The sequence below is a fragment of the Pseudonaja textilis genome, chromosome 2 (assembly GCF_049901715.1).
Source record: "Pseudonaja textilis isolate UNSWEBS1 chromosome 2, rPseTex1.2, whole genome shotgun sequence".
Classification (NCBI taxonomy): Eukaryota; Metazoa; Chordata; class Lepidosauria; order Squamata; family Elapidae; genus Pseudonaja; species Pseudonaja textilis.
The window spans coordinates 248,728,403-248,741,998 of NC_141991.1; the positions used below are offsets into that span (position 1 = coordinate 248,728,403).

At 38.7% G+C, this 13,596-nt stretch overlaps 1 protein-coding gene across 7 annotated transcripts in view; it reads right to left on the bottom strand.

Annotated features, from left to right (window-relative positions):
• Positions 1-13,246, bottom strand: part of ARK2N (arkadia (RNF111) N-terminal like PKA signaling regulator 2N) — a 62,916-nt gene extending 49,670 nt beyond the window's left edge. For 4 of the 7 annotated variants that reach the window (XM_026713894.2, XM_026713892.2, XM_087927544.1 and 1 more), the window contains exon 1: positions 12,958-13,230. The gene's annotated coding sequence lies outside the window, so the exon portion shown is untranslated. Of the gene's footprint in view, positions 1-12,957 lie in introns of all 7 variants that reach the window. The other 3 variants (XM_026713896.2, XM_087927546.1, XM_026713893.2) reach the window with 3 other exon arrangements.
• Positions 13,247-13,596: the final 350 nt, after the last annotated feature.

A 13,596-nucleotide genomic window follows, 5' to 3' on the forward strand; every position in this document is an offset into this window, starting at 1 on the left:
CATTGTATAAATTTTTAAACAACCACCCGATTGATTTTAGTCATTCAGATATAATAACCAAAAATCCAAAGATCACCAAATAGTCCAAATACACGCAAGCTGTTTCTTTTTTGCTCTTTTTTCCCCACTTTCTCTTCCTGGGGTTACTATTTAGTTGCAAAGTTTCAGTTAAAATGTATCTTTTAGAAGTCTTGTTGAAGTTTTACTTTAAATTCTTTTTAATTCCAGGCAGTTTCCTCCCTCTTCCAGATCCTGCCCTTATTCTTTTTCTCTCCCTTCCTGCTTATGAAAAAGCAAGTTTTTAATGTCCAGAAATCTTTATTATCCCTTTTGGCATTTTGTTTTATTTTCAGCTTAATTGCCTATTGATGTCAAAGTGGATTTTTTCGATTTCTTATTTAAATCTCTTAGTTGTCAGTATAGGGAAGGAGAGAGAAGAAAAAAAAAGGCAAACCTTTCCCTTTTCACTTTCCTTCGCTGCTTCCGACTCTTTGGGAGCGCTGTTATTTTTTGTAAGTTTAAATTCCAGGGTACCTTGGTTGTTGCTTTTACAATTTAACCCGGTCAGCCAAAACTTTCACTTCTTATCTTCCTCCTGCACATTCTTTTCCGGTCGAGTGGTGGCCATTTCTGACCACCGCTGCAACCGCCTTCGGGAAAGGGAGTAATGGCCAGCTGAGGAGGAGGAGATGCGGTTCTCCTCCACCCTGCTGGCAGTCTCCCCCCTCTTCAGCACCTCTACAGGGTGGCTTAGCCCCAAAACCAGCTGGCTCGGGGCGCTCCAACGGTGAGCTCAGACAGAAACTGTGCACGATCGCGGATTTCTGTATGTTGCCGAAGTCCTTCAAACCGGAAGTCCAACTGTCCCATTTTTCAATGTATTTTTTTAAGACAGCATTTCCAAAAGTGCTCCAATTGTGGCTGGCTGAGCTGATACAATGAACTACCTACTTTTGAATCAGCATCAACTATAAATCTTTATTTCATAACTTTGAAAGTATAAAATTAGGTAAGCTTAACTGTGTATAACCACCTATAATGATGAAAGCAGTTAATCTGAATAGTTTACACTCAGTATAGAATTGATCAAACTTTCTTATTTCAACTAATACACAGCACTCATCTGTAAGGCAGCCAATGAAAATAACAGCAGCTGAAAAAACAGGGAGATTCACACAAGTTGATTACTTTCTCTCAAAAAGGAAAATAATATAGCACTCTTAGAAAATACATCTGAGAACAAAAGTTGTGGAATATAAAACTTATTCAGAACTCTAATCCAGGTTAACTTCCTTTGCTATATGTTCTACAACTCACCAGGGCAAATGTTGAAATAATTTTGTACCTGAAGTCACCAAGAAAAAAAAATCTACACCTATAAATTATCTGTATTTTAAGGCTAGTAAAATGGTTTATTGTTTTGCTAGTACAGTATCACCTTACTAATTAATCTCAGATCAATTGCATACAAATACTTACCAGTTTTCTCAAGATACTGTGCACTATTTGTAATCCCATATAATTATTTCAGTGGTTTTGTAATTTTTACTAGAATAAATAAATAGCTATGTTGGGTAAACTTATTTCACCTGATTTGTTAGTCTATTTTTGAAAACATGCTATAAATACACAGAGGATTATATTTCGTAGCAATGAGACATATGGAAATCAGCAACTCTGCTCTTTAGTTGTATTAGTCTTATAAGGGCTGGAAAGCAACACTCAAACTGTTGTGTTCCATTAAAAGGCAAGATGAGAGATGTTATTTAAAACTTTTTAAAAAATCATATAACAAGAAGATGAACATTCAAATTTTGATGAAATGAACTATTTACAGGTAGTCATTTTTCATACTCATGACTGTTGCAGCATCCACGTTGTCACATGATTTACATTCAGACGCTTGGCAACTGGTTCATATTTATGATGGTTGCAGTGTCCCAGGTCACGTGATCACCTTTTGCAACCTTCTGACAAGTAAAGTCAATGAGGAGCCAGATTCACTTAACAACCAACCGCGTTACTAATTTAACAACTGCCGTAATTCACTTAATGTGGCAAGAAAAGTTGTAAAATGGGGCAAAACTCAACACATTTCTCACTTAGCAATATAAAGTCTGGGTTCAGTTGTGGTCTTAAGTCAAGAGCTATCATTATTATATAGCTGACCTTTTTTAAAAATGAATTTCTTATAGTGGAACCCAATGTGGCAATTACAAAACATCTAATTCTGACACAGAGAAACATTTACAAAAGAGATGACACAGCAGGAGTAGGAGTTATCTGCTCTTCCAGTATAATCCTTTCCCCTACTCCCAGACATTTCCAATTATCCTTGCTATGCATACTGCAATTAAAAACCGAAATCTTTCTCTGCTAGCAAAGTTCAAGTTCAGCATTAGTGTGAAGACAACCTGCAGTTCAGGCATGTCACACTCCTGGAAGTTAAATGGTCACCCCTTTTTAAAGTCTTGGTAATACAGGTAGCCCTCGACTTGCAACAGTTCATTTAGTGACCATTCAAAGTTACAATGGCACTAAAAAACGCTCGACAACTGACTTATGATGGCCGCAGTGTCCCCGGGGGTCATGTGATCACATTTTGCAACCTTCTGACAAGCGAAGTCAATGGGAAAGAGAGATTCATCTAATACCTATGTTACTGGTTTTTTCAACTGCACCGATTCACTTAACAACTGTGACAAGAAAGGTCGTAAAATGGGACAAAATTCATTTAACAAATGTCTCACTCAGCAACAGAAATTTTGGGCTCAATTGTGGTCATAAGTCAAGGATTACCTGTACAGACACTAAATACAGGTTACAATAATTCCATCTAGTTAAACTTTGGAAGACAATGGAAGAAAACAGGAGTCAGAATGTAATCTATGGGACTTAAAAAGGTGCATGAAGAATATAAAATTGGTTTATTTGATTATGATTAAATAATGAATTGCTATGTCTGAAATTTAATCGTCATCTTGACTGGATAGGGTTTTTTATTTTATGAAAATGTTTAATTGGCTTAATGAATTACTTTGTATTATTATCTACAGTACTTTTAGCATGTAAATAAGGGATTACTATTTCCTGTAATGTTTAATTAATTTTTTTCTGTTGTTCAATTATTAAATAAAATTAGACTTTATTATTAGAGAGAGGAATGAGAAGGGTTTATATTAAATTAAATGGAAAGGGGGATTATATGTTTATGTTGTTAGGTATTCCTGCTAATTTTTATTGGACATTTGATGATTAATGAGAGTTGAAGATTGAGAGATTAGTTTATACAAAATGGGGTGAGGTACAGAATGAAAATACATTGGGCAAATTCATGTAAGGAGTGGAAAAAGAGGCCCGCATTTTGTAGAGGATAATTGTGGCCAAAAGATGGCTTGCATGTATAATCCAGCCAACTGGAGGAAAGAGAGATCCTAAAATCAACCCCATGAATTCTAAACCGGGGGTCTCCAAATAGGGGTCTCCAAAGCTGTGGGGATTACAACTCTCAGAATTCTTCAGCCAGGTTTGGAGACCCCTGTTTTAAACAGCTAGAGAAGGGGAGAGGTCTGTGAATCCAGCAGAAACAGATTTTTGCAACTGCTTATATTCAGCTGGAAATCACAGGTTCCATCATGCTCTGGGCCATTAATATAGCCAAAGTTTGTCCTAGCCTCACTTTTTAAATGACCTTGGAGTTTAATCTTCTTTTTACTACCTCTTCAAGATTGAAAGGCTTTGAAAAATGGTCAGATAGGTATTTGCTGGGTGAGTTAATCTATTTAAAGAGAAAGAAAAATATGTGTCTCCAACATTGTAAGATTTTCCTTTTTGTAATATATAGCAAATGGAACTAGTGTTATTTTAGCTTGTAAATACTAAGAATATGGATGAAACTGATTTATAGAAAGATGTGCACGTTAACTAAAAATATCCTATCTTGTGGGAAAGAGTGTCTATGGTTATAAATTGCTAAGAAGGCTTTGAAGGCTGGCAACCCATCAGAAAACGCCAGATAGTCTTGTTAAAGAAAATTTACAACCAGTGGACTCAAGAACCGTGTGAATTAATTAACTCTATGTTGCAACCAAAAATGTTGAAGAGAATCAGGCTACTTTGAATACAATTTAAAAGGATATTATAAAGTGTTCTAAAATTATGATCCATAAGAAAGAGATGGAGATATTAGATCTACAAATTGAACGAGGACTATTTAAAAACAATAGAGATACACAAATAAGATACCAAAAGCATGATGGGGTTTATTAAAATACGAGAGATTTGTTGGAGAGGCTGCACTTGAAAATACAACTGGAATTTGATAAAGATGACACGGATTTTGAGAGGTAATGGTAATAAAACAGATGTTAACAATTTGATATATACATATATACACACACACACATATACATACATATACATATAAATGTGTGTAAGAGGTTATTATAATAATGGTTGCGATCTTTGGTGGTTAATGATTACTTTGCATAATTTTTGCTTTGGAATTATACTATTAGGGTAATGCTTGGTTAGCAATATCTATATTACTACTTTTCATATATAAATCAGTAATGTTTAAAAAAATTTAATCTTTGTGATGTTTAATTGCTAATTGAGATTTAATTCTTATTATTATGAGGTATTGGGGGATTAGGCTTTAAATAAAAATAGGATTATTTATATTTATGCTGTTAGATACTTTTGTCAACTTTTATTGGACATTTGCAAAATAATAAAGCGAGCTGAGGATTTAGATATGAGTTTACAGAAAATGGGATGAGATATAAAACGAAGATGTATTTGGGTATATTTTAAGAGATTTGATAAACTATTGTTGAATATACTTGATGGGGATGAAGAGGAAGTTTCTCTTTTGAGAAACCCTGATTTAGAAGATCCATTTTTGCCTGTCCCCAATAATTGTAGCCAGTTTCTGTTTTCCTTTGATCATTTTTATCATTGCTACTAGCAGAAGAAAACTAATGTTACTGCTGCCCACAGTGGATAATCAGTTGGAGAAATGCAGAGGGCTTCACAGATCATAAAGAGTACAACATGCAGTTATTTAACCTGTGAGCTGCCAATACAAGTAGTCCTTGACTTACAGTGACTGTTTGAAATTATGCCAAAATTTGGCCTCTTGGCAATTCACCCGCCCTACGACTGACTGGGATGTCAGAAAGGGAAGTATTTCTTAATACTGTGCAAATATTATTGGATTTGTATTAATATATCATGGTTTATAACCATAACAAAAGGAAAAAATAGAAAAAAGCGAAGCATTCAAAACTCACAGAAACAGCATTTTAGCCTTCCAAATTGCATCACAAAAGTTCAGATTACTGAATAACAACTTGGAAATTACTCAGTAACAACTCAGCTTTATGTTTATGCTTTAAACTATAAAGCTTTGCATTTTAATTACATTACCTATATTAACTATTTTACAGACTACCAGTATTTCCATTATCACCATAAACTCTTTTGGGAAATATAATCGTTTCACACTTAATCGAGAAAGTAAAAAAACACCCCGAAAGAAAGCACTCTTTTCTTGGCTGTGGGAATCTTTTTGAAAATAATGCAAACATAAGAAGGCTCTCTTCCTGACTATATTTTTTAGCACTTATGCTTAATAAATTAGACATGCATCTAATTTCATTAATTTCAGGCAGGATGTATACGTATGTTTCTTAATTAACTTAATAATAAAACTACCACTTCACATAATAATAAAACCACTAGAGCTGTGAAGCAGCAGTGGTTACAATGCAGTATTGCAAACTAATTCTGCTCACGTTGGCATGAGTCTGATTCTTTCAATCCTGACCAGCTCAAGGTTGACTCAGCTTTCCATCCTTCCACGGTCAATAAAATGAGGGCCCAGATTGTTGTGGGCAGTACACCAACTTTGTAAACCACTTAGAGAGGGTTGTAAAGCACTGTGAAGCGTGCTATTACTATTTCAAACACAACTCACCAAAGACGGACTATACAGTGGTGGCTAACCTTTTGGGTCTCCTCTGTCAAAAATTGTTCACACACTCTCGTGCCAGCACCCAGAAGGCAATGCACACCCCCCCGCCCCCTGTGCATGCATGTGCAATCCCCCCTCCCCCACCCGCTTTCCTGCACTGCGCTTCCCAGCTGATTTTCGGCCAGTTTGGGGCCTTTTTCAGCCTCCCAAAAGCTTGAGGAAGGCCTTTGGCAGCCTTTGCAGCCCCCCAACCCTCAAGGCCTGTTTGGTCACTTCCGGTATTACCAGAAGTGATGAAACGGGCCTATTTTTCAGCCTGCAAAGGCTGCCAAAGGCCTTCCTCAAGCCTCTTGGAGGCCAAAAAAAGCCTCAAACTGGCTGAAAATCAGCTGTGAGGCACACGCATGCGCAGTAAGATAGGTTTGTTTTATTTTATTTATTTGATTTGTCTATTGATTACAATAGGTATAAGTATAAACATGAGTAAGAATACAGAAAATAGGTACAAATAAATAGGGACAATAGGACAGGAGTGGTAGGCACGATGGTGCACTTATGCACGTCCCTTACAGACCTCTTAGGAATGGGGTGAGGTCAGTAATGGTTAGTTTGAGGTTAAAGGAATGGGGGTTAGAGGATGTAACAACAAAGTCAGGTAGTGCATTCCAGGCATTGATCACGGTTGCTGAAGTCATACTTTCTGCAATCAAGTTTGGAGTGGTTTATACTGAGTTTGTATATGTTGTGTGCTCTTGTATTATTGCGGTCGAAGCTGAAGTAGTCATTGACTGGTAGGACATTATAGCAGATAATTTTGTGTACTACGCTTAAGTCCAACTGTAGGCGGCGTAGTTCAGGGTTGTCCAAGGCCAAAATCTCAAGCCTGGTGATATAGGGTATTCTGTTGCGAGCAGAGGAGTGTAGTACTCTTCTCGTGAAATACTTCTGGACTCGCTCAATTGTATTAATGTCCGATATACACTGTGGATTCCAGACAGGTGAGCTGTATTCGAGTATTGGACTAGCAAAAGTTTTGTATGCCCTAGTTAGCAATTCCATATTTCCAGAGAAGCTTCATAAGATTAGACTTACAATTCTTAATGTCTTTTGGGCAATATTGTTGCGGTGAGCTCTGGCACTTAGATTGTTTGATATGAGTACTCCAAGGTCCTTGACAGAGTGAGGGTCATCAACGAGGTCATATCCACCTAGCAGTGCAGGAAAGCGGGCGGGGGGAGGGGGGATTGCACATGCATGCACAGGGGGCAGGTGGGGTGCATTGCCTTCTGGGTGCTGGCACGAGAGTGTGTGCACAATTTTTGGCAGAGGAGCCCCAAAAGGTTAGCCATCTTAAAGGTCTTTTCACAATTTGACACAATTTTGGTCTCCTAAATTTAACTTTTGAAATTATCTCCAACTACCTATGGTGTCTGCACCAAATGTCTACCTAGCACATACTGAAAATTGTAACATTCTAAATAATTCAGAAACAAATGAAAAAATGAGAATATAATGATGCACAGAGGCCAAGCTAGAACTGATGCTATCAAAATACTTGAGAAACGGTGCTTGAACAGTCAATCCATTGTTGATGATATACAGAGGAAACTATAGATTACTCCTTTCCCCAGAATCTATTACATCCACCTGACATCATTTAAACTTAATTTTATCGGCAGTACCCATTTTTTGTAATGCCACTTGGCACTGACAGGATTAACAGCTTGCTTTCCAGACAAGGAATGCATGTTGCTCTGTTTCTGCACAATGTTCTCAAGTGAGGATTGGCTTGAGATCTTGTGGGCAGGCAGACTTATTCCCAAACCACTCCCTTTCTGCGACATAGAAATGTTTTGAACCTTAAAACATGGATGGCTAAGATGGAAGCTAAGTATGGGGGCTGAATAAAAGAGTTATAATATAAAATATAAATATCTAAAAGACAGATAAAAATGCAAGAACGCTAGCAGGGAACATCAAATAGCACTTTATTCTAAGAAATAACAAAGAAGCCTAACTGGGAATTACGTGTTAAGTTTAATTTCAGTTTCTGAGTGTGCCTAAATCTATTATTTTGTCTCTGATAATCATTTATTTTCTCGGTACAAACCGATTAACTCCATGTTTTATCACTTGGAATTCCTTTACAGTAGAGGTTTCTCTAGGAACCATTAGCAAGTTTGTGGTTTAAACCAGAGTTTTATATTTTCCTATGGGAAATATTTTTAAATTACAATCTGTGATTTGAACAGTTCTTCTTATTCCTCCAGTGCTGAATATTTTCATATAACTACCTAGAGTTAAAATACATTATTTCATTTCCTTTGATTTTGTTTACCTCTTTGACCATTCTGTCTCCCAAAGGGGAAAAAAAAGAAGAGCTACCATCCCTAGCTGGGCACAACACTTCCAAACAACTACGGTGCACTGTAGAATTTCTATCATTTTCTTTGTCTTTTCTTTTTAGTCTGCCAGAAGAGCACCATTGGTTATTGGGGCGGGGGGGCATCATGCTGGGGCCATGGGGGACAATGTTAGGTGAAGTACCTATCTATAAAAGACAGGCAATTACTTCCAGCTGCTACATACAGGCAGGGAAATGGTAGGCAGACACAGAATTTCTGTGAACAGGTTTGTGACTTTCAACCTTTCTCCCTAAGGGCTCAGTCATGCTGCTGACTACTCCAAACTCACTTGAAAAAAGAACCTTCCATACAAAAAGTGTTGCTTGAACCGTGCTCAATGTTTTAAAACCTTGATCTTGGTCATATTCGTTAGCAGTAAGCAACTGAGCAAAAGCTTATATTTATTTGCTCTGAAATACAACAGAATCATTCTCCTCTGACTGCAGCCTATTTTGTGTGATTTTGTGTGAATGACATCGAATTAGGCCCTCATCCATGTTAAAAAGCATTTCAGGGCTTCAGATTAACATATTGAAATATTGTAGTTATACAATATAGATAGTCCTCAGCTTATGACCCACAATTGAGCCCCAAATTTCTGTTGCTAAGAGAGACATTTGCTAAGTGGATTTTATGACCTTCCTTGCCACAGTTGTTAAGTGAATCTGGCTTCCCCATTGACTTTGCTTGTCAGAAGTTTGCAAAAGGTGATCACATGACCCTGGGGGTGGTTAATGGCTTGAGAGAGCTCTTTCCACCTTTTTGTTTTTAGCTCTGTTTTTAATTCTATCTTTTTAACTGTGTCTCTTATATGGTTTTACGGTTCTAATCTGTAAATTGCCTAGAATCATTTAGAAAGATGGATAGTGTATTTGATAAACAAGCAGACAAAAAATCAGGATTAGAACAAAAAAGCAGGTGTTTAAGTTATTTAGATGGTGAAATAGTTAAATTTCAAAAAAAAAAACCCTATTAGTTGCTATCCACATATTAATAAGTTAAACTTTCCTTATTTGTGTTCTAAATTTTCCTTAATTTTAATATTTGTCCACTTTAATAGCTAAAGTATATATCTATTGTTCTATGGTATCCAAATTATACAATTTGTATAAAATGCCAAAATTATTACAATCCATTCTTATATTAAAAACACAATAATCATTAAGAAAGATCACAGATGCCAAATGAGCTCTGCATGTATCTATGTTTTTCACACAGATTTCATAGCTAGAGAGCTTTTACACATAGTCATCATCAAATGAACTCCACCCATGGAAACATTGCTCAAGTTTATTTCTCAGTTATTCTTGAAAATAATCTTTTGAGATCTTCTGAGAAATAAAACTATTAATACTGTGCCATGGACACTAAAAAGTATCACACAATTGAGGATATGAAACTGAAAATATCTGAATGTAGGCTAGAATATAACTGAAACAACTTAAGATAATCATAAATAAAACACCTTAACTAATTTTATTTGGTTTCTTATAGCTGCTCAACTCCAATAGACTCTGAGTCTCTGACTGTCCAGAATAGCAGTGTTTGTTCATACCGAACTATTACTAAAATTTAAGTTTTATAGAAATAATCTTAATTTCCTTTAATATTTCATGAATTCAAAAGTATGTCTCAAAAAATCCAGAGCAAAATTATAAGCATGAATAATCATTTAAACACTGAATAAGCAGCAAAATCTAGCAATAGAGAGGTTATTAAATTTAAATACCATCTTTTACTCTAGAATTTCAAGGCAAAACATTCTGTTCTATACAGTATGCAACCTTCTCCAGGTTTTATTCTGTGTAATGTTAGGCTGAGATAGTGATCACCCACTGAGTTTCTATAATCGCTAAACTTGAACCTAGGTTGTCCTAATCTAGTACTTTTACCACTTTAATATTCTGACTCTCATTAATGCAAATTGACAATTTATGGTTGTCAATCCTAAACAAGAAAAATGTAAAGTCCAGGGAGTTTCCTTTTGTTGTCTAAATTTCTGTAACTTTAACTGCAATTCTCTAACTTCCCCAAAACATCAATTTCTAAATCACTGATTTATTGCACTTGATGCAATAAAAAGAGCTGAGACTAGTAAACCAAGTCCACCCATATGTATCACAGTTATTTCTGTTCAAACACAGCCCTGTCCATATTCTCAAGGTTTTGTCCAGTGCCATAATTAAATTAACAATTGCTAGACCTTTTTCAGTTGAGTTTCAGGCTGAGTACCATACTCAGTACTGTACTGAGACAGCATTGGTTGCACATAGAATAATCAGAACATTGTTAATGACCCATATTGGAGCCAAGATGGAGCTGGCACATTCTCCTTGCCTTCCTTGACCTTTCAGCAGCTTCGTCACAGTATTATTCTGGACCAGCTCGGGGGAATAGGATTGATAGGAGTAACTGTGGCTGATTCAAGTTACTCTTGGGTCTGAAGTCCTTGCTTTGTCAAGGTCTACAGTGGTCAACATTCTCATCCCTCCTATTTAATACCTACATAAAGTCAATTGGAAAAGTATTTTTTCAGTTTGGAGACAAGTATTATTAGTACATGAATAACACACAGTTCTCTGCCTAGCGAAGGACTTGTCTCACTGTTTGAGGCCTGTTGAAATCTGGGTAGGGACACACAGATCAAAACTCAACCCAAGGAAGATTGAGAGGCTATGGCTACTTCAAATTCTTTGGTTTGGGATCTTCATCCTTAAATGGGCTGCATTTCTCCTTCAGGTCTAAAGTGTAATCTGGTGGTCTTCCTAACCTAAACTCTTAGCACCTGCTTGAGGAGAAGGCTTTTGTGAAACAGCTTGTGCCCAGGAAAACTGTTGCACAATCCCCACTTATGCACCAACCATGCCTGGACTGTGAGACCTTCCTTGCAGTTACTCATGCATTGGTCATCTTATGAGTGAACCACTGCAATGGGGTATCCACCACTCCTGAAGGCCATTCAAAAGCCATTACTGGCCCAGAATGAAGCAACACATGTAGCAACAGGCAAGCCTAGCTGTGCCCCTGAAACATGTTTTGTGCGCTGCACTGGTTGCTAATAAGCTTTCAGGAACAAGTGAAGAGACTAGCTGATACCTTATAAAGCCCTACATAGTGTATCTGACAGACTGTCTGACCTCTCATAATATTTACAATCAGAGTTGGCATACTTTAGATCCTATTAACAAAGCAATGTCCTCTCATGCAACCCAGGAAGCAGGGTGACTATGCCTTTTTAATATTATACTGGTCATTTTTTTGTTTTTAGTTATGTAAAGCTGCTTATGTTTGTGTAATTGAGAGGCCTAGATGAATAATAACAAAATTATTCCACTGAATCAACATTCCTATAAAAGAGAGAAAAAAATTCCAGCAGGCTTAAAATTGATAAAGCTAAAGATATATATATATATATAAAACAAACATTACTACTTGCATGACATGGAGTTAAAAATACAACACAAAAATAAAACATCTAGTATGTTTTCCATCCTTTTTTTGGGGGGGGGGGAGATCAGCACATAGCATTGTAGTGTAATTTTCAGCAAAAACAGGAAGGATAAGACACAGCAACCACAGCTGTTAGTCAGGTATGATTTAGGAAAAATGCTACTTCTCCCCAATCTTCAATCTTTACTGCTGGGTTGGACTGCAACAACCTTTTAAGGAGTCTATGGAGATTCTCAGACATCCAGGTCATGGTTGTCCCAAAGATGTTTTTTTTTTCCCCAAGAGGCAAAAAAAAAAAGTCCAGTTGCCTCTCGGGAAAAAAATCACTTTTGGGACAGCCTTGTAAGGACCATAATCTCCTGGAGATCCATAGAAAACACCTAGGGGAAGTTCATTTCAAAATTATAATTAAAAAAGAAAATACCAAGCCCGAGATGGAAAATATTCAAACAAAAGCCAGAATACATCCTTGCTTCTGGAATTAAGATGGCAGCCAGTTAGGTCTTTCCTTGTAAAAGGAAGAGGAAAGGAAGGAATTGTTTCCACAGGTTCAACATATTTTATATTGAAATGGTACAGGGTCTCCTGCATGAGCAGGGGGGGCTGGACTAAATGACCTCCAAGAGCCCTCTCCCAGCTCTATTCTGATTCATAACCAAAATACAGAGCGGCATATAACGAGATCTAATGCACCTTCGGTTTGATATGTTTAATCTCCATCCCCCTCATACTAACCTTAGTGCCTCATACTAACCTTAACTGGACCACAAGAAATCCTTTGCACGACACACTTAACCCTTCTTAAACTAACCACGGTTTAGGCCCTTATCCCCGTTTTCCGGTCGGCCCGATGGGCAGGCCGAGTTGCTCTTGTGGCCTAAGATGGTGCGGTGCGAATGAAGGGCTTCGAGGGAGGGAAAAGCAGCAAAGAAAAGTCCGGGGAGGATGACGGGTCTTTTTCAGCAGGCCCGCTCGGCCTGACTCGAGGTGGCCGAGCGAGGCGACCAAAGGGGAAGCGGCCCTTCAGTCCCCTCAGAATACCCGGAGAGCGGTTTGGGGGGGCTCGGCCTTCGTAGGTCGAGAGGCTCCGGGAGGCTGAAACGACCAAGAAGGGAAGTCACTCACCAGAGTTGTTGCCGCCGCCGCGGCCTCTTGAGGCTCTTCCCGGCCTGAGGCCCCGCGGGAAGGGCCAGCTCGAGCATGAGGGGCCGGGGCTCCCCCTCCCGCCCACCTCTCCGTTTCTCCTCTGGCGTGGCCGGTGCCGCTTCTTCGGCCCGGGGCAGGAGGGAGGAAAAAGAAGGAGCCGGAGGAAGGTGGTGGTGGGGGGAAAATGTCACTTCAGAAAGGAGGCCGCTGGGATCGCCTCAGCTCGAGCCTTCCGACGCCACTTCCGGCAGCAACAGCGGCGCTACCTGACACAGGAAGTACGCCAGGGAGGAAAGCGGTGCGCGGCCGGAAAGAACGGCTGAGGGCGTGACGCGGCGTCCTGGCCGCGCCACCTGGCGGCTCCCGGCCGCTCCTGCAAACGGCGGAAGGCAATTGGGCGGGAAAGAGAGGGGAAAAAGGGGCGGCACCTTTGCTATGCTTCCAACGGTCGCCGCGTTCGAAGGGCGGCGCGCGGACTATTCGGGCCTGAACCGACTGCGCATGTGCGCTAGGGAGGAAGGAAGGAAAGAAGGCAGCAGGATTAACCCCTTCTTTCCTTCCTAGACTGTTTTTTTTTTTTATACTTGATCCGGATTTAGGGGTTATGTGAACAAGGTT